This window comes from Phascolarctos cinereus, unplaced genomic scaffold, assembly GCF_003287225.1.
Source record: "Phascolarctos cinereus isolate Bilbo 61053 unplaced genomic scaffold, phaCin_HiC Scaffold_3;HRSCAF=262, whole genome shotgun sequence".
NCBI lineage: Eukaryota > Metazoa > Chordata > Mammalia > Diprotodontia > Phascolarctidae > Phascolarctos > Phascolarctos cinereus.
In genome coordinates this window covers 87,056,992-87,075,945 of record NW_027555736.1, presented here as the reverse complement: position 1 = coordinate 87,075,945, position 18,954 = coordinate 87,056,992, and the positions used below count along the sequence as shown (strand labels likewise).

At 40.0% G+C, this 18,954-nt stretch overlaps 1 long non-coding RNA gene across 1 annotated transcript in view; it reads right to left on the bottom strand.

The window, feature by feature from the left end:
- LOC110209628 (uncharacterized) overlaps positions 1-18,954 on the bottom strand; it is a 45,264-nt gene that overhangs the window by 8,427 nt on the left and 17,883 nt on the right. The window contains exon 2 of the long non-coding RNA XR_002324872.2: positions 1,439-1,489. This is a non-coding gene — a long non-coding RNA (uncharacterized LOC110209628). The remainder of the gene's footprint in view (positions 1-1,438; positions 1,490-18,954) is intronic.

Below are 18,954 nucleotides of genomic sequence, written 5' to 3'. Positions count from 1 at the left end.
TTTAGGACTTCCTAACTATAAAAATTCAAAAGAGAAATAATCACAGATGTTCAAAAAGCTGCCCCTGGGTCTCATCCTCTGACCCAGAAGACTCATTATTCAGGATAATAGAGAATGGAGGTAGTGTGGGAGGAGGGAGAGGATCAGAGGGAAGGAAAGGATAATATCCTGGTTATAGGTAACTCTCAATCACAGCTAACTGATAAAATATGCAAAATAGAGCCCAGTTGTTTAAAATTTCCATTTAAATTGCTGATCTCTCTGTGTGTATATGTGTATATGTATATATGTATACATACACATATACACGTATGTGTGTATATACATATATACATGCACACATGCACAGACACAGATACAGACACAGATATAGACACAGACATACAAATACATGTATGGCAGAGAGTGTGTCTTTTGGTGCCAATTTAACATCACCAAGGGACATTAAAGAACCTTGTGAATACTGGACTTTATGAGGAATTGTGATCTCAAATATTTGAGAACTCTCTCCACTAGGGTAGATCATGACCCGTCCAAGATTTCTCAACCTGGATAATTTTTGTCTGTGTCTTTCCATAAATCCTCCCTCTACCACCTCCACATAAGATCTACCCAACCTGCTGGAGATCTTCCAGTAGTATAGGCATTCTGTCTATAGAATGGCTAAACAACTTGTGGTACATGAGTAGAATACATTATTGTAGTGTGAGAAACAATAATCATGATGAATACAGAGAAACACAGTAAGACATGTGATCTGATGCAAAATGAATTAGGCAGACCCTATCAAACAAAATATACAGTGACTAAAACAATGTAAATGGAAAGTACAGCAGAATAATAAAAATGAAATGTTGTGAAAGTATAATGAGTAAACTCAAATATAAGTAATGCTATGGACAGGCTGGTATCTGCTTACACCCACCAGAATATCTCTCAAAAAGCTATTCAAAGAGCATTCAAAAGGTCTGTGGAATCTGATGAGCAGATACATAGATGGTGATGGTGATGCTGATGATGATGATGACAATGATAATGATGATGATGATAATGACCATGAAAACAATAATAACAACATAATAATAATTACAAGGGGCAGCTAAGTGGTGTAGTAGATAGAGTGCTGGCCTTGGAATCAGGAAGACTCATCTTCCTCAGTTCAAATCTGGCCTCAGACACTTACTAGCTTTGTGACCTTGGGCAAGTCACTTAACCTTGTTTGCCTCAGTTTCCTCATCTATAAAATGAGCTGGAAAAGGAAATAGCAAACCACTCCAATATCTTTACCAAGAAAACCTCAAATGGGATCATGGAGAGTCAGACACAACTGAAACAAATAAATGTCAGTAATAACAAGGACAGTTGAACGGTCTAGTGGATAGTACACTGAGTCTGTGGTCAGGAAGAATTGAGTTCAAATCTGGATTCAGATACTTACTAGCTGTGTGACCTTGGGCAAATCATTTAACCTCTGTCTCAGTTCCTTCATCTGTGAAATGAAAAAAAAAGTAATAGTATCTACTTCCCAAGGCTGTTGTGAAGATCAAATGAGATGATCATTTTAAAGCACTTAGCACAGTACCTGGCAAATAATAAGTGCTATATAAGTCTTAGCTATTAATCATCATCATCATCATCATCATTATTATTATTACAAACATTAACCAAGCCCAGTACAGATTGAATGTTTAATGTACTTCACTGTCTTCTGATTTTTTGAAAATCACCAAGCCATACATAAGACAATTCTATTTAAGGGGATCCATCACAACACCCCATTCCCCAACCTCACCAGATAACAGAAACTTTCTAGACAGATAGCTGTTTTAAAGAAAAAGAAAATGCTTTTACCCAAACTTGAAATTCAAAATCAATTACAATGTTGGCCCAAACACAGTCATATAAATAACCTATAGTGACATTGCCAACATGATCAATTGGATGGAAAACACAGCAGGTACAGCTTAAGAAAAGAAGAGCAGAACTGCAGAACACCTAGAAAGCCCAAGATGATAGGCTCACATTCATAATCAATGAGTTTGCTTTGGTGGTAGATATGTTTAGGAAGCCATTTAATCAAACCTCACAAATATGTCATTTACCTTGCAGACGCAAGCTTCTATAAATAGGAAGGAAGTATTTGTGCAGGAATGGGACTATGTGTGTATCTTTTCCTCAAATTTTTTATATCATTAATAAAGGGGTTTCAAGTCCCATGAAAATACAAGGGAATGGGAGGAGACAGAAAAGGGCAATAAGAAAGAGGAACACTCCCAGGGGACAAGCTCTACTCTTCTACTAGATCACAAGCTGCATTGATAAGAAATAACAGGAAGATGGAGGAGATATTATGGGTCAGAGAAAGGATAAGAAATCTCCACCTCTTACAGCTCTCTCTCCCTCACTCTTCCCAGAAATACTCAGAAAAAAAATGAGTTTATACCCCTCTTAGTCCGCTCACCCTATCCCTAAGCCAACTGCAGTTCCTCTCTGAAATTAATGCCCCAGTCCTGGACAGCTCTATCTATACAAATAAATATACTTAAGATGTCTGCTCAAGTCAAATAGTGCAAATTTTCAAAATTGTCCTGATTTTGGATAATGATGATTAGGAGAAGTTATTGAGTAATATCTCCTTTATCTTGTCCTATAAAAGGTTCCTGTATCCTCTGCCTGTGATACTTTATTTGCCATCTTGGCTAATCAAAATTTTCCCATTTTTCAAAGCCCAGCCCAAATGCCACACCTTCCATTAAATCATTCCCAACCACCCCAGCTAAAAGTCATTCACTTTTTCACTAGCTGAGTCATCTAGGTAGCACAGAGGATAAAGCACTGGACCCAGAGTCAGGAAGACCCGAGTTCAAATCTAGCTTCAAACATTTACTAGCAATGTGGCCCTGGGGTCTATTTGCCTCAGTTTTTTCAAATGTAAAACAAGGATAATAACAGCATCTACCTCACAGGGTGATTGTGAGAATCAAATGAGATAATATTTGTAAAGCACTTTGCACAGTGTCTGGAACATAGTAAGCACTATATAAATATCTATTCTCTTTCCCTTCCCTCTTCTGTGGCATTCTACGGTATGAGTTTGTACTGTACATAAGACATTTGTCATGTACTGACATGTACGATGCATGTTCTTTTTCAGACTTAATTTTCAGTTACTTCGTAAGTTCCTTCTGGAAAGAGACCCAGTCATTCATCTGTGAATCTTATGGTAGGAAGAGTAAATAGTGCCTTGCAATGTTCTAACAGATCTTTGATCTCATATATGCAAGTACTCCCTCCAAAGCTATAGATCACAATCCTAGGCAAATCTTGTCCATGTTATCCCTTAAATCCTCTATAGGGAGACCCACCCAATATGGAAGGGGCTTTCCTCCAGTTCTCTTGACATGACATTACATCATCCAACCTAACCATATTTGCTAATCCTAACCTTCACTCTTGCCAAATGACTGGCTCACCTTTGCCCATCTGAGCCCAGGACCCTCCACATTCCCCTTATTAGCCAACTTCGAGTAAATGAGGAAATGTTACAATGCCATAATATTATGTCCCTCAACCAATGACTGTATTCAAAGCCCCCAAGCATAGATATGCAGCGAATCACATGGAATGCCTAAAGAAGATGTTCTAATAGACTTCAGAGATGGAACTTGTCCTGTACATAAAGGAAAATCTTAGAAAGAGCTGCCATACCATCAGTCCAATCGTGGATGTAGAATTGTAGGGCTGCAGTAACCTTTCTCATCTCCAACCAGCTGTGAATAATATCCTCTAAGGAAAAAAAAAGCTCTTTTGGAAACAAAAGTCTTGTGTCTAGGCTTTATCATTTTCCTTTCTCAAATACAGATGCTAGCTTATCACACAAGCATTCACAGATGGAGGCATTTGACACCGAATGTAGGAACAGAAATGGGTGGAAGAAATTGATCAAACCACCTTATTTTAAAACTCTTCAAACTCGCAGAGAGAGTCCTCATTCCAGTTGAGAAAGCAAATGACCTTAATTTACTACCTAAAAGTGGGAGTCATGCTGACCAAATTTTATGGCACTGTGTTCCACAGATTCCTTCCATTTCTGCTTAGCAGCTCATCTAAAATCATCTACACTGCTCTCCATTTTGGTAACTGCCTGCTAAGGGATGCTACAACTATATTTGCTTCCTCCTCCTATGGTGAGAAGCTGCATGGCCCTGGAAACCTGCCATGTTATCATGCTTCCAAGACCTATGTCAAATAGTCTTTTAAGCACAAGGGCCAGATCAAAAACCAGCAAAGGCTTCCAGTGCTCAGGATATTAACCTCAATAGCACAACTACCATTGCTCTGTCCCAAGTGTTTGCTCTGGTCAAAAATTTCTACCAATACATACTAGAGTTTAAAGCAGTAATTCAAGGGCTAGCTACCATGTTCTCTTCTTCTTGGAGCTATTCATGGCCTTGTATTATAGGGAGCTAAAATTAGAATCAAAAGTTGGAGAGACAGGAGCTACCCTGACAATTCTTGGTTCTTCTCTGTTAAGCCAGCTGCAACCCAGCTGCAGTCTTTTCCCTTTGCTACTCCCCAAATTCCCATTCCCATCTATGATCTCTTTTCATCAGCACCAATCATCCACCACTTTCTTCCTTCATTTATTCTTTGTTCTCTTCTTCCTTTTCTATCCTCTCCATTAGGTGACCAGGAAAGAAGACTACGCGTCCAAGATTTTCTGGGACAACACTAATTTCAAATATCCTGTCTTATAAATAAAAAAATAATGCTTTGTCAAACCATCTCTCCTGGTTTTGGTTTTTTGACCTGGAAAATATAGTTACCATGCCTACGAACTCCTTAAGAGTACTAAAGAAGCTAGAGGCAACCAGAGTGTATAAAGCACTGGACTTGGACTCAGAAAGCCTTGAGTTCAAATTTGACCTTAGAAACTTATTAGCTGTGTAACCATGAGCAAGTTACTTAACCTCTATCTCAGTTTCCTTGTCTACAAAATGAGGCTAATAATACCACCTGCCTCCCAGGATTGTTGTAAAGATAAAATGAGGTAATATATGCAAAGGACTTTTCAAACCTTCAAGTGCTATATAAATGTTTATTAATATTATTATTATTATGTAAGGAATACAGAGGAAAAGATCTCTCTTAGAATCACATTTTAAAATTTTCAGCTGCTTACTTTTACAGTGAATTTAAGGGACTAATGAGAAGTAATAGTCTGACTCTAATCTCCCATGGTCAGCCGACAAAATTCTTGTTTACATTTGGGTTGGACTGGAGGGTATCCAGAGAAAGGTGACTCAGATGAGGAAAGTCCTCTGAGCCATGCATGCCAAAGGAGAGGTGACAGAAGAAGGAAACGAGGGTATTGAGCTTAGAAGGCATAGATGGGCCAAGATAGCTGTCTTCAGCTGTCTTGGAGGATTGTTTTGGAGGTTACACAGGAGGTGGATGAGACTAGTCCTTGTTCACCTCAGACGGCAGAGGGCAAATCACTTTACTTCCCTGGCCCTAAATTTCCTTATCTGTAAAATGAGAGGGTTAGACACATAATCTCTAAGGTTCCTTCTAATTCTAAAGCCATGATCAAATGAACTAGGAATGATGGGTTGAAGTTTCACAGAGGCAGATTTCACCTCAATGTAAGGAAAATAATCAATTACCAAATTACTAAATATACCAATACCAAAAATACCAATATACAAAAAAAAAATTACCAACGAATCAGATCTATCCATAAGCAGAATGGACTGCCTTGGGAGATAACAATTCCCCCTCTCCCAACATGTCTCAACCAAAGCTAAATGACTACTTGTTATAAATGTCATAGAAGAAATTCTTCTTTAGATATGGGTTGGACTGGATGGTGTATGAGTTCTATAAACACAATCGTTCTATCTCCTCTTCAATTACACGTTGACTTGATGTTGACCTTCCCTATCTAGCTATGCAGCCTCAAATTCCTCTACCACTGACCCCCTGGAAAAGCATAGCTAGGAGACAGGAAAACAGTCAATCAATCAATAAACATTTATTAAACTCCTAGGAGGTGCCAGGAATTGTGCTACGCACAGGGGATACAAAAAAGGGCAAAAGACAGTCCCTGCATTCAAGGAGTCTACAATCTAATGGGGGAGACAACATGCAAACAAATATATACAAAGTAAGAGATACATAAGAGAAATGGGAAATAATTAACAGAAGAAGACACTAGAATAGATATGATTTTTAGAGAGGTTTTTAAATTCTACTGAACTGGAAATAAAAAGACTGGTTTAGAAAAGAAGAAAGTGGGGGGATGGGCAGATATTCACTCTTAAGAAACTCCTTCTTTGTAAGCAAAAGAGTGCTATTATCCCAAAGGTTGCACTTCATTTTTAAAATCAGCTTCTTATTATTAGGTACAATCAATAGAAGGTGCTTTAGAAAATCTTATTTATTGCACTGGTTTCCCCAATGTTTTTTATTAGGGAATGAAATCTAAATTGCAGGAAGTGTGAGAACCACTGACCTTTAATGATATCCCCAGTGCAGAGTTTCCTTTAGCATCTCATCCTGAAGACACAAGCATTTGAACCCCAGCATACACTAACTCTTATAACCAATTCCCCAATTCTACAAGGAGCAAGATTCTCAGTCTTACACTAATATGGGGAATTAAGTCACACACAAGGTCTTTCAACTAAGGGCTTCTTTGAGAGGGCACACTGTGACACTATTTTCATCAGATCCATTTGTAGAATTTGTAATAAAGCTGGGTATTTGGGGGAACAGGACATTGCCAACAACTCTCACCTATCTCTGGTTTCATTCTTTCACAGTTCATTCTAAGATTGTGTTAGGCTCCCCAGATAGCTTTGACATAGAAAAGAAATGAGGCCCAATAAAAGCTGAATAGCAAGTTCTAATTTTACCTCTAAGTTGGGCTGCCTTTACCTTCTCTGTAGTTAAACCAAGGGTAGGCTGTGCCTCAGGGAAAAGCGTCATCTTGGAGCAATTATATTCACATACCCTAGAGCAGGGGTAGGAAACCCATAGCCCCAGGGGCAGACCTGGCCTACTACTTAATTTTATGTGGCCCTTGGCTATTTCTAAATATATAAACCTTTGACAGTTAACTTTTTTTAAAGAACAAGTTGAGGGAAAGGAGTCTCTTCTCCTTGTTACTTGAGAACAGGCATTGAAAATGGTGGTGAAATAACATTTTTACTGGCATGATCACTACAGACTAATATTTTAATCTTGTGCAAGACCTTTGAGAGGCTTCACCTCAGAGCCATATCTGACTATTTTTCTGTTTTCCTGGACATTCAGTCAGATGCCTATTACAACAGTAATAATAATTCCATTCTTCCTTGTACATGTAAATGATTCACATTTGGGGAGTTTGGGTTGGAGATTTATCTCATGCTTGATTGTCAGATTTGATACTTTGGTGGGTCTGTGAATTCAATGATGTAGTTATCCCTCCACCTGTTTGGATGGCAACCCTTCCACGTGCCTTTTTGTCTTTTATAATTTTGGCTTATGAGCTTCTATATTATTAATCATCACTCTAGTCCTAGAAGGGATGGCAGCTTGGTGTAGTCAAGAAGTTTCTAGACCTGAGTTTCAATCCTGCCTCAGATACTGGCCAGTTAGGTGACTCTGGTCAAATCAAAACCTTTCTAGACTTGACAGTTTTACAGATTAGGAAACTGACAGTGATTTGCCCAGTTCACATAGGGAACAGAATGGCAGTCAGCATTGGAACTCAGCTCTTATGGTTCCAAAAGATCAGAGCTCTGATCAGAGAGCTAATGCTCAACCTGACTCTCCAGGAACTGTTCTCATTGATGAATCCACAGCAAATTAAGAAAATGGAGAGCAGAAATTCCTGAACTAAGCAGGAGCTGAAACAGAAGCATAAGAAGGAAAAATACTGCCACTTTGAACTACATGAGCCATTCAGATTTGCCGAAGGAGAACCTGCACTCTGGGAAGGAGGGAAGGGAATAAGTATTTATGTAGCATCAGCTATGTGCCAAGTACTGTGTTAAGTGCTTCACAAATATTATCTCATTCAATCTTCACAACAACTTGAAAGCTCGGTACTGTTATTATCCCTGTTTTGCAGTTGAGAAAACAGGCAGACAGAGGTGAAACAACCTACCCAGTGTCACATAGCTAGTAAGTGCCTGAATGCAGTTTGAACTCAGGTTTCCCTGATTCTAGGCTCAGCACTCTATTCACAGTGTCACCTAGCTGCCTCAAACTTGAGTTATTTTCCTGCTTCAAAGGGATTCAGCTCACTGGTGAAGATGGAGGTCATCTCAGAATGCGTTGCTTGAACTTCTCCCAAACCAGGATTCTCTCCACTTGTTAAGGGACCTGTCTCTAGGATAATACTATAGCTTAGGAGGTTTATACAGGTCCTTTGAGAAGTGGCAACTCAGTGGAGAGGGAAGAGAAATTATTTTTACCAATTATAAACTCAAGTGTAAATCCCTTTTATCCCTATCAGTTAAATTAATAGCCAAGAGGGACAATCGGCAAATAAAGTCATCAATAAGGAATCCTTCGGTTTGCTCAATTAACAGCATTAAAAAGGGTCAGCTTTAAGCAAAGGGAACTTTATGCAAAAGGTGGACTATTCTTTGTCCTCACAATTTTCATTTATTCGAAAGTCCCTGTAGTTACTAGATTCCTGTTAAGTGTTCTAGGTGACATGGCAATCACATTTATTCTATCTTCTCCAGCAGTTCACTACCGTGATCATCCCTACTCCCTCACTAATCTTAAATCTCTCCCTATCTGCTACTGTCTGCCTCCTACTTCCTACAGACACTCACAGGCCTCATCTATAGTCCAAAACCTCTCACTGGATCTTTTCATCCCTGCTAGCTAGCACTCTGTATTTCTGCTCCCTTTCAGAGTTAAACTCCTTAAGAAGGTTGCCTACAACTGGTGCCTCTTCTCTTTCCTCTCCCCTCTCAACTCTCTGAAGTCTGACTTCTGACCTCATCATTCAACTGAAACTGCTCTCTCGCCAAAGTTACTAATGATCTCTTAATTGCCAGATATAATGGAATTTTCTCAATCCCCATCCTTGACCATGATATAATGTAAAAGCACTTTGGAAACCTTAAAGCACTATATAAATGTCAGCTATTATTGTTGTTGTTGCTATTGTTGCATTGCTATTATTAGCCTTTAGTCACTAGGCCTCCAGTCTAATGATGACTTCGTTCCTGAGTCTTCTACTGTACTCCTGCTCAGTTCAAGCGATGTTTATAGAGCAATCCAGGGGTGTGTTGGTATATATTTAATAATTGGGCTCCTCAGAAAAAAAAAATATGCATGCATATTTTTTTCCATATCTAGCCCTAACTCTACTTTCTTCCCTCTCACTGTTTTCTTAACTTTCTACAGGCTTCTGACTTCATTGAATCAAAGTCATTCCTTCCAAAGTTACTAATGATCAACCTTCGTTGCCAAAGCTAGCAGCCTTTTCTTAATTTTCATTTTTCTTGACCTCTCTGCCACTGTTGACACTGTCAATCACCTCTTCTCTTTGGTATTCTTGTCTCTCCAGGTTTTTGTGACATTGCTCTCTCTTGGTTTTCCTCTTCTGCTTCTCAGTCTCCTTTGCTGCATCTTCATTGAAGTCACGCCCACTCATCAGTTGTAGAGGTCCTCCAAACTTCTATCCTGAGCCCTCTTCTCTTCTCCCTCTGTTTTGCTTGGTGATCTCTTCAACTCCCATGCATTCAATTAACTCTACGTCAATAATTCTTAGGTCTATTTATCCAGCCTTAACCTCTTTGCTGACCTCCAGTCTTACACCTCCAACTGCTTATTGGATATCTCTAACTGGATATACAATACACTTCTTAAAATTAACATGTCTAAAATTCAGCTCATTATCTTTCCTTCCTAACCTCCTCACTTCCTAACTTTCCGATTGCTGTCAAAGGCACCACCATCTTCACAGTCACCCAGGCTTACAATCTAGGTTGCAGCACTGACCTTTTAAGTTGCCATCAAAGGCCAAATCAAATAATATAAAATTGAATGCAGATAAATGAAAGGTCTTACATTGGTTTCAGAAACTCAACTACACAAGTACAAGAGAGGAGAGAGATCATTAGAAATGGTTGATTTTTTTTTAAATTTTATTAATTTATTTTGATTTATCAACAATCACTTCCACATTCTTTTGAGTTGAAAATTTTTCTCCCCCCTTCCTCCTCCCCATCCTCCCCAAGACAGCACACAATCTGATATAGGCTTTACATTTACATTCCTATTAAACATATTTTCACATTAGTGAAGTTGTAAGTAAAAATTAAAACCAATAGGAGGAACCATCAGAAAGATGAAACAAAACTCAATGGAAGGTAAAAATAAGTGATAGCGATTCAACTTCCATAGTTCTTTCTTTGGATGTGGACAGCATTTTCCATCATGAGGCCTCTGGAGATGTCTTAGATGCTTGTAATGCTGAGAAGGGTTCAGTTTAACAATATTAGTCATCACACAATGTGGCTGTTATTGTGTACAAAGTCCTCTTGGTTCTGCTCACTTCACTCAGCATCAGACCATATAAGTTTTTCCAGGTTTTCTGAAGTCAGCCTGTTCATCATTTCTTATAGCACAATAGTATTCCATTACATTCATATACCACAGCTTGCTCAGCCATTCCCCAATTGATGGGCATCCTCTCAATTTCCAATTCTTTGCCACCACAAAAAGAACTGCTATGAATATTTTTGTACATGTGGGTCCTTTTCCCATTTGCATGATCTTTTTGGGATATAGCCCTAAAAATGCTATTGCTGGATCAAAGGGTATGCACATTTTTGTAGCCCTTTGGGCGTAGTTCCAAATTGTTCTCCAAAATGGTTGGATCATTTCACAACTCCACCAACAATGTATCAGTGAAAAGGTTGATTTTTAAAGTAAGGTTTAAGTGAACTGTCAAATCCATGCGAGTCAACAGTGTGATATGATTGCCAAACTTTTTTTAATCTTGAAATGTATTAAGAGTGGTAGAGTGTCCAAAATGAAGCATGCAGTAGTACGACTGCAGTCTTCCTTGGGCAGCTCTCCTCTGGAGCACTATGTTCAGTTTGGAATACCACATTTAAAGAAGGATGTTGTTTGTCCTCTGTTTTCAAAGACAACCAGTGACATCATGATGTGATGGTGATGTCCTGACTTGCGGGTAAGTTGGATTTAAGTTAGGCAGAGTTGTGCAAAGTCATCAGCCTCACTATTTCTTCCAAAGTCATAGAATTCCAGTGGCAAGACAAAAGTTAAGGTAACTAGCAATGACCCAAGATACAGTGGATGACTTTTGTGTCCTCAATGCCTGTTCAAGCACTGAGGGCTCCACAGCACCTGCCTTAGCCACCTGCGTGGCTGTTGGAAGAAATTGTTCTCATCTACCCATTCTGCCAGGGAAAGTCTTCACATGCTTGGGTAGACATCCCCCAACTCACCAATGGGTTGGAGGCCTTTAAGAAGGATATTAGCAAGCTGGAGTATGCTCAAAAGAGGGCGACCAGGAAGGTTTGCTGACTGAAAAACATATCTTAGAAAGATCCATTGAAGCAACTGAAAACTGAAAATGAAATTCCCAGGTATTGCAAACTATATTAGCTTCTCCTGTAGCTAGGTAGAATAATGAGTGTTTGGTTAAAAAAAAAATCTGAATGGCCTTCACTGGTTTAGCCTAACGAATAAAAGATTCTATGGAGAGAGGGGAATGGCACAGAGACCTGATAAGTGACTTTAAACATTTGAAGGGCTGTACCATGTGAAGGGGGAATTACAGTTGTCCCAATAGAATCAATGCATAGAAGCTAGCAAGGCAGGTGTCAGCTATTAAGCAAGTTTCCAAGACCTAGAGCTGTCATCAAATGTAATGGGCTGTGTCTTATGACACCTGATGGTAATGAGTTCCCTGTTGCTAGTGATCTTAAAGCAAAGTCAAGCTGATGCTTTTGTCAAGTATATTGTTGAGGGAATTTACATTTCAGGAATCTGTTGGACAAGACGTTCTCTAAGTTGCCTTCTGACTGGAGGGCTCTAAGATTCTCTTACCGTATCACATTCCACCTATAGAGGCTTTTTGCACCACTCAGTTTGGGTCCCCCTTAAGTAGGAAAAGAATTTGAGTTTGCTAGAGAATCAACCTCCCTCCCCTGGGAATGTACAAGCCCCATAGCTCACAATACCACTGAAAGGTAAAGTCTAGGTTTGTTCCTCATCCTGACTTTCTCATCCTTTACACCTGCATAAGTCTGGCTCCTGCCTGGGTCAGGAACCCTTGCGCTCAATTAGTCTTCTTTATCTTGTGCTGATTCCTCTATATACGCTGAAGCATGCAGGCAGTAGGCTCTCAATGCCACACCTCTATAGTACCCATCCATTGGACCAATCTTTTCATTAAATTAACTGAACAAAAGGGGAAAGCAGTTGGCCAAGTTGTTTTGTTATCCTCTCAAAGTGGCCTTAATCACTCATGCTCTTTGGACACCAAGAACTAGAAACTTTAATAGTCTTCCAATTCCGGCTTTTCTACAGTTACAATAAAACCTTCATGAATTCCAGAAAATTAAAGAAGCATGACCTTTACTTCTGAGAAATTGTGCTGGCTTCCTTTTATCAAGCTCTGTCTTCGAAAACCATCTCCCATTTCATCCATTAAGATACTTCCTAAGCCTCCTCTCCCTACCCCCTCAAAAAAAAATGGATAATAAAACAAACTGGTCTTTATTGCAGTCTCTCTCTTCAGGCCCTGTCGAAATTACATTTTCCAGTCTATAGCAATCTTGTTGGGCCTGAGTAAGCTTGTTACCAGAGTGCCAGGCTTGATCAGATTTCACTCTGTATTTTCATTTGTGAGCTTGCATGGACCCAAACCCTCAAAGGCTTTGTGCTGCAACTTTTAAAGCCTTTAGGTCTTTCAAAGATCTTTAGGGGAGGGAATCAAATGGCAAATTCCCTATCTTGAAGAAGTTTTCAAACTGGGCAAATATTCAATTCCCCCTTTTCAAGATCAAGGACATTGAACACATCTGAAGTGGGTTCTTAAAGTTTGTCTCATTTCATTTCACAACCTTTCCCTAAGAAAAATAATCCAAAGTCGTACCATCCTCCTCCAAATAGATACATAGGCACCAAATGATAAAGGAACTTCCTCCAGCCTCAGCAGGGATCAGAAATGGGGTTCAAAGGTCCCCTGAACTCTTTGATGGACATTTTACTGCTTTACTCCATCTGACCATAATGCTTTGCTACCCATCACCTCCAATTCCACCAACTCTGGTGCTCCTCTGGCAATTTTTCTAACCTGGGCTCATATAGAATTGCTTCCTAGGGAAATGCAAAACTCCCTTGAGCCTATTGTAACACTGAAAGTCAGCAACAGGACTGGCCTATTACACAACTGTAAAATAGACACAGCTTATATTTAATATTCCATGATGTCAAATGGATTCCTCTTCCTCCTTCTGGTATCTCCCCAACTTCTGCTTGTAGGCGCCTCTTCCTCTCAATTAGATATCAAGAAATTATTACAAAGGTACTTTGTATTGGAATACAAAGGGTATTGGGGATTTGGGACCTATTAAATTTGAGATGCTTGTGGCAGCTAGGTGGCACAGTGGTTAAAATACCGGCCCTGAGGTCAGGAGGACCTGAGTTCAAATCCAGCCTCAGATACATAACACTTACCAGCTGTGTGACCCTGGGCAAGTCACTTAACCCCATTGCCTAGCCAAAAAAAAAAATTTTGAGATGCTTGTGGGAGCATCTCAGGGAGAGATACCTAGTAAGTAGATTGGGCCTGGATGTTGTTAAGGGACAACATCTTCACAGGGGTATTGGCATTTAAACAGCTAGGTAGTGCAGTGGATAGAGCACAAGACTTGGAATCAGCAAGACCTGAGTTTCAGTCCTGACTCAAACACTCCTTAGCTATGTGACTCTGGGTTTAACCTCTCTGTGCTTCAGTAAAATATGGATAGCAACTACCTCATAGCATGTGAAGATCAAATTACTATCTATTTATATCAATATCTGTAAAGATATACATATAGATATCAGGAGATATAGATAGATACACACATATGTGTGTTATGTGTGTGTGTGTGTGTGTGTGTGTGTATGCTTTGCAAACCTCTAAGTGCTATGTGAATGCTAGTGAACAATTAAACAGATGATTAATTATTGAAGATCAAATACCTTCAAGAACGTAGAGTATTCCCAAATGCATATGTTTGGTCTTTATCTTTCTCCTATACTCCATTTCTGCAGAACCAACTTCCTACCAGATATCTCTCCCTGAGGGTCCCATAGGCACCTCAAATTTACTATGTCCCAAATCTACAAGCCCCATCCCTCATCTAAATATTCCCATTTCTATTAATAGCACTACCATCTTTCTATCCACCCAGATTCACAACCTTCAATTTGTTTTTCACTTATTTCCTATTTCTTCTCTACCACATCCAATCAATTGCCAAGTCTTATAATTCTTCCCTCTATAACATCTCTCATATTAACTGCTTTCTCTCTACTCGTTCAGCTACCACTGTAAATAAAGCCCTCATTACCTCTCACCTGAAACACTACAATAGCTTCCTGATAAGTCATCCTTCCTCCAAGCTATCCTTCCCCGAATCCATCCTACGAATAGCTATCAAACTGATCATCCTAAAAGTTGGGTCTGACCATGTTACCACCTTTCTCTCCTCCTCCTCCCAGGAGTCTTCACTGGCTCCCAACTGCCTTTAGAATAAGATATAATCTACACCTTCTGGCTCTTAAACCCTACACGACCTAGTTATCATCTACCTTCTCTGCATTATTTCTGCTCACTTCCCTTCACATCTACTCACTACTAATCAAACTTGAGAGTAAATCATAGCCAGTATGAGGAGAGGTATAATGTTTAAGAAGATTGGAAGATTAAGTTGGAGCCAAAGCATTGAATAAATGGCCTCAAAGCCAGGCTAAAGAGCTTGGATTCCATGCTAGAAGCAATAGGGAGTTACCAAAGACATTTGACTGAGGTAGCAACATGGTTTAATCTGTGCCTTAGAAAGATTGTTTTTGCAATTGTGTGGAGGATAGAGCAGAGAGAAGGGACTAGAAACTAGGAGACTGGCTATTAGCTTATCACAACAGTGTAGATAAGAGATGAGGTGGGCTTGGATTGGGTGGTAGAGAGAAACAGCAGGATTTAGTAAGAGCTTGGATGTGAAAGATTGAGGGAGAGGAAAGAGCCAAAGATGATTCCAAAATTGAACCTAAATTAAGGAATTCATTTCAAATCCCACCAGGAGGAAAGAAGGTTTCTGAGCTCTTATTCCAGCTAGCTTCAGAGCAATCACAAAAGTCATGAAAAAGTGGAGATGCTGGTGGTTTTCTAGCCTAATTGTTTCCTCATCAGTGTATTTCAAAACAAAAACAAAAACAGAGTTTCATAGGATTGCAGAGTTAGTGTGGAAAGGACCTTCAAGGTCATCAAGCCCAACTCCTCCATTTTATAAATTAATTTGTTCAATCTTGCAATCGTGCTTGACTCTGCATGACCCCATGTGGGGTTTTCTTGGCAAAGATACTGGAGTGGTTTGTCATTTCCTTCTCCAACTCATTTTGCGGATGAAGAACTGAGGCAAACAGGGTGAGGTGACTTGTCTAGGATCACACAGCTAGTAAGTGTCTGAGGCCAGATTTGAACTCAGGAAGATGAGTCTTCTGCCTCCAGGACCAGCACTCTATCCACTGAGCCACCTAGCTGCCCTTTATAAGTGAAGCGAAGGCCCAAAGGGGTTAAGTGATTTCTTGCAGGTCACACAATAAGTGGAAAAGCTGCAATTTGAACCCGGGCCATCTAACTCCAAATCCAGAATTCTTTCCTGCTGTGACATTCTGTCCCCTTCATTTTCCTTTTTTAAGTTTGGCCAGGTGGCTAGAGGGTAGAAAGCAGAGAATAGCAAGTACCAAAGAGATAAAAAAAAAAAAGACCTATCTAATACCTACATGAGTATAGATCGAGGCTGCAGGGAGGCAGGACAGAGGCCACACTGGGAATGTGGAGGCGCTGCCAAATTTGGGGATGGCTGGGTCTCAGCTGGACATCTATACTTCTGCTTCCTCACCCCTGCCTAGCAGGCAGTCTGCATTTTGTGCCTCATAACTATTTCTGAGACCCCCTGTCACAAAATTCCTGCCCAGACACCTGGAGGTGGGGGAGGAATATCTGAACTGATAGAGAAATAGATAAATGGGGGCAAGGACAGACGTAGCAAAGGCAGTAGGAAGAATTGTCCTCCTCCCTGCCCTCCCTGAAGTGTTCCAGGAGTTCCAAGAGGAATCGCAAACTAGAGGAGGATGGGAAACACTGATCTAATATATCCCTCTACCTCCCACAGGGCTCCATCTAAACTATCCCAAGCACTGCTGGAAACCAAACCTTGAGTAAAATCCAATGCAATCATTTGTCCCTTAACAACATCCAGGACCATTTTTTCCACTCTAAGGTTTTTTGAATTTATTCCCTTCTTCAAATATCTTTTGAATGTCTGTATACCACCCTGGGTGGTTTGTGTGTGTGTGTGTGTGTGTGTGTGTGTGTGTGTGTGTGTGTGTGTGTGTGTGTGTTTTCTTCGTGATGGTTGTACTTCAGTACTTTTACGGGCATAGGCGCATAAGCCAAGTCCAAAGCTGGGAATGAAGAACACATTAAAAGTAGCATTTTGGCAGCTACCAGTGAGCAGTTTAGCACCATGCTGTACCCACCCAGCTTAGCCTTTGCACCGTCCGAGAAGTTAACTTCATAGCTGGGCAATGAGCATTGGCACAAACAAATGCAGAGATTCTTTGGCAAAATCACGTTGCTGAATAAATAGAAGAAAATAATGAATAGATTGAACACTTTCAGCAATACTAAAAGTTAGAATCTCATAACAAAAACAAAAAATCCATAGTCCAGGACTTATTTTGCACATGCCCAATTTTTTTTTCTTTTTAATACCTGTATTCTTCCATCCTGGCTGTGAATCTTGGAACATCACAGTCTCCAGAGGATTGAAATTAAGGATTATCCAAAGGACAATAGAGAAGTACTTGGTGGGAATGAGCAGGTTTGGGCATGCTGTAGACAAGGAATTATAAAAATGAAGAGGTATAAGATAGTCATTAAAGAAATGCCTGAGAAAGAAAAAAAGATGGGGGGGGCGGTACAAGCAAAGAGAGTATGGAATGACTGATGGACAGACCACATGCTTGTCTGGTAATATTTGGGAAGGAAGAAGCCGATTGGGCAAAACTAGGAGAAGACCTGGACCTGGAGTCACACAGAATTGTCAAGCGTAGATGATTATAATATGCATCATTGGAGGGGACATATTGATGGGCCCACACCTTATAGTTTGCAAAGATCTTTCACATACATTGTCTCATCTGATCTTCACAATATCTTCCAATAAAGGCCAAAGAAATACTTGACTTTATTTTACAGATAAGGAAACAGTCCCAGAGAGATTATCTTGAACTAGTCCAAGAACAAAACAGCCAATATATGATGTGGCTGAGACTAAAAACCAATAGCTGAAAGCCCTCAAACTCAAGAGATCCTCCCCAGCAGCAGAGGGTATAGACATGCACCATCATGCCCAGCTTTTGGTTTTCTTCTGAGAGCAAATGTCCTATTGCCCACTGGGAGAATCTTCCCCTTTATACAATCTTTTCTCTATCAAATAGTTTTCTGAAACATCCTAGGAAAACCAAGTCATTTTATTTTCGCTAGGCCACTGTTTTTTTATCTGTAAAACAAGAAGACTGAACTAGACATACTCTGAGGCCCCTTCCAATGCAATTCAATTCTATTTCATCTTATATGCATTTTTTAAAGCAATTATTATGGTATTATGGGCTAGGCACTTTTCCAGGTGCTGGAATACAAAAACAAAAATGAAAATAGATCCTACCCTCAAGGAGCACATAGCGTTTTGGTTTTTTTTCTTTTCTTTCCATGACGGTGATGTGAGGAAATAATTAGACTAGACAATCTCCAGCATCCTTGCTTTCCCCCAGATCTGTGTTCTTGGTGACTTTTGTGATTGCTCTGAAGTTGGTTGGAATGAGAGCTCAGAAACCTTCCTTCCTCTTGGTGGGATTCTAAAGGCAACAGGGAGCAACTGAAATATTGTGAGAAAGAGGGTGACATTGTGCAAATGGTACTTTAGGAATATCAACATGGTGGCTCTCTAGAAGATAGATTGGAAAGAGAAGAGACAGGAAGCAGTGAGACCATTGAGGAGGCTGTTGAAATAGTTCACATTAAAGGTGATGAAGGTTTGAATGGCAGTGGTAACTGTGTGAGTAGAGAAAAGGGGAAAGATGAAAAGAGAGATTGTGAAATGAGAATCAACAGAATTTGCCAACTGACCCTGTAGGGTGAGGTAGAGTAAAGTGTCAAGGATAACCTTAGGGTTATGAGCCTGTGTGACTGGCTGGATGCTAAGCAAGCATAGGCAAGTTGTGGGGAGAGGTGGGTTTGAGAAGGAAGAAAATCAGTTCAACTTTGGACATGTTAACTTTGAGATGAATATGTGGGACATCCAGGCAGGTCTCATCTCTGCTCCTCATTGACCTTAGGTAAGTAATGGGGCAGCTAGGTGGTACAGTGGATAGAGCACCAGACCTGGAGTCAGGAAGACCTGATCTCAATTCTGGCCTCAGACATTTACTGTCTTACCCTAAGCAGATCACTTAACCCCATTTGCCTGAGTTTCTTCATCTGTAAAATGAACTGGAGCAGGAAATGGTAAACCACCCTAGTATCGTTGCTCTCCAAAAAGGAATCATGAAGAGTCAGACATGACTGAAAACAACTAAACAACAACAAAAGTCATTTAACCACCCCAGGCCTCACTGTTTTCATCTGTAAAATAA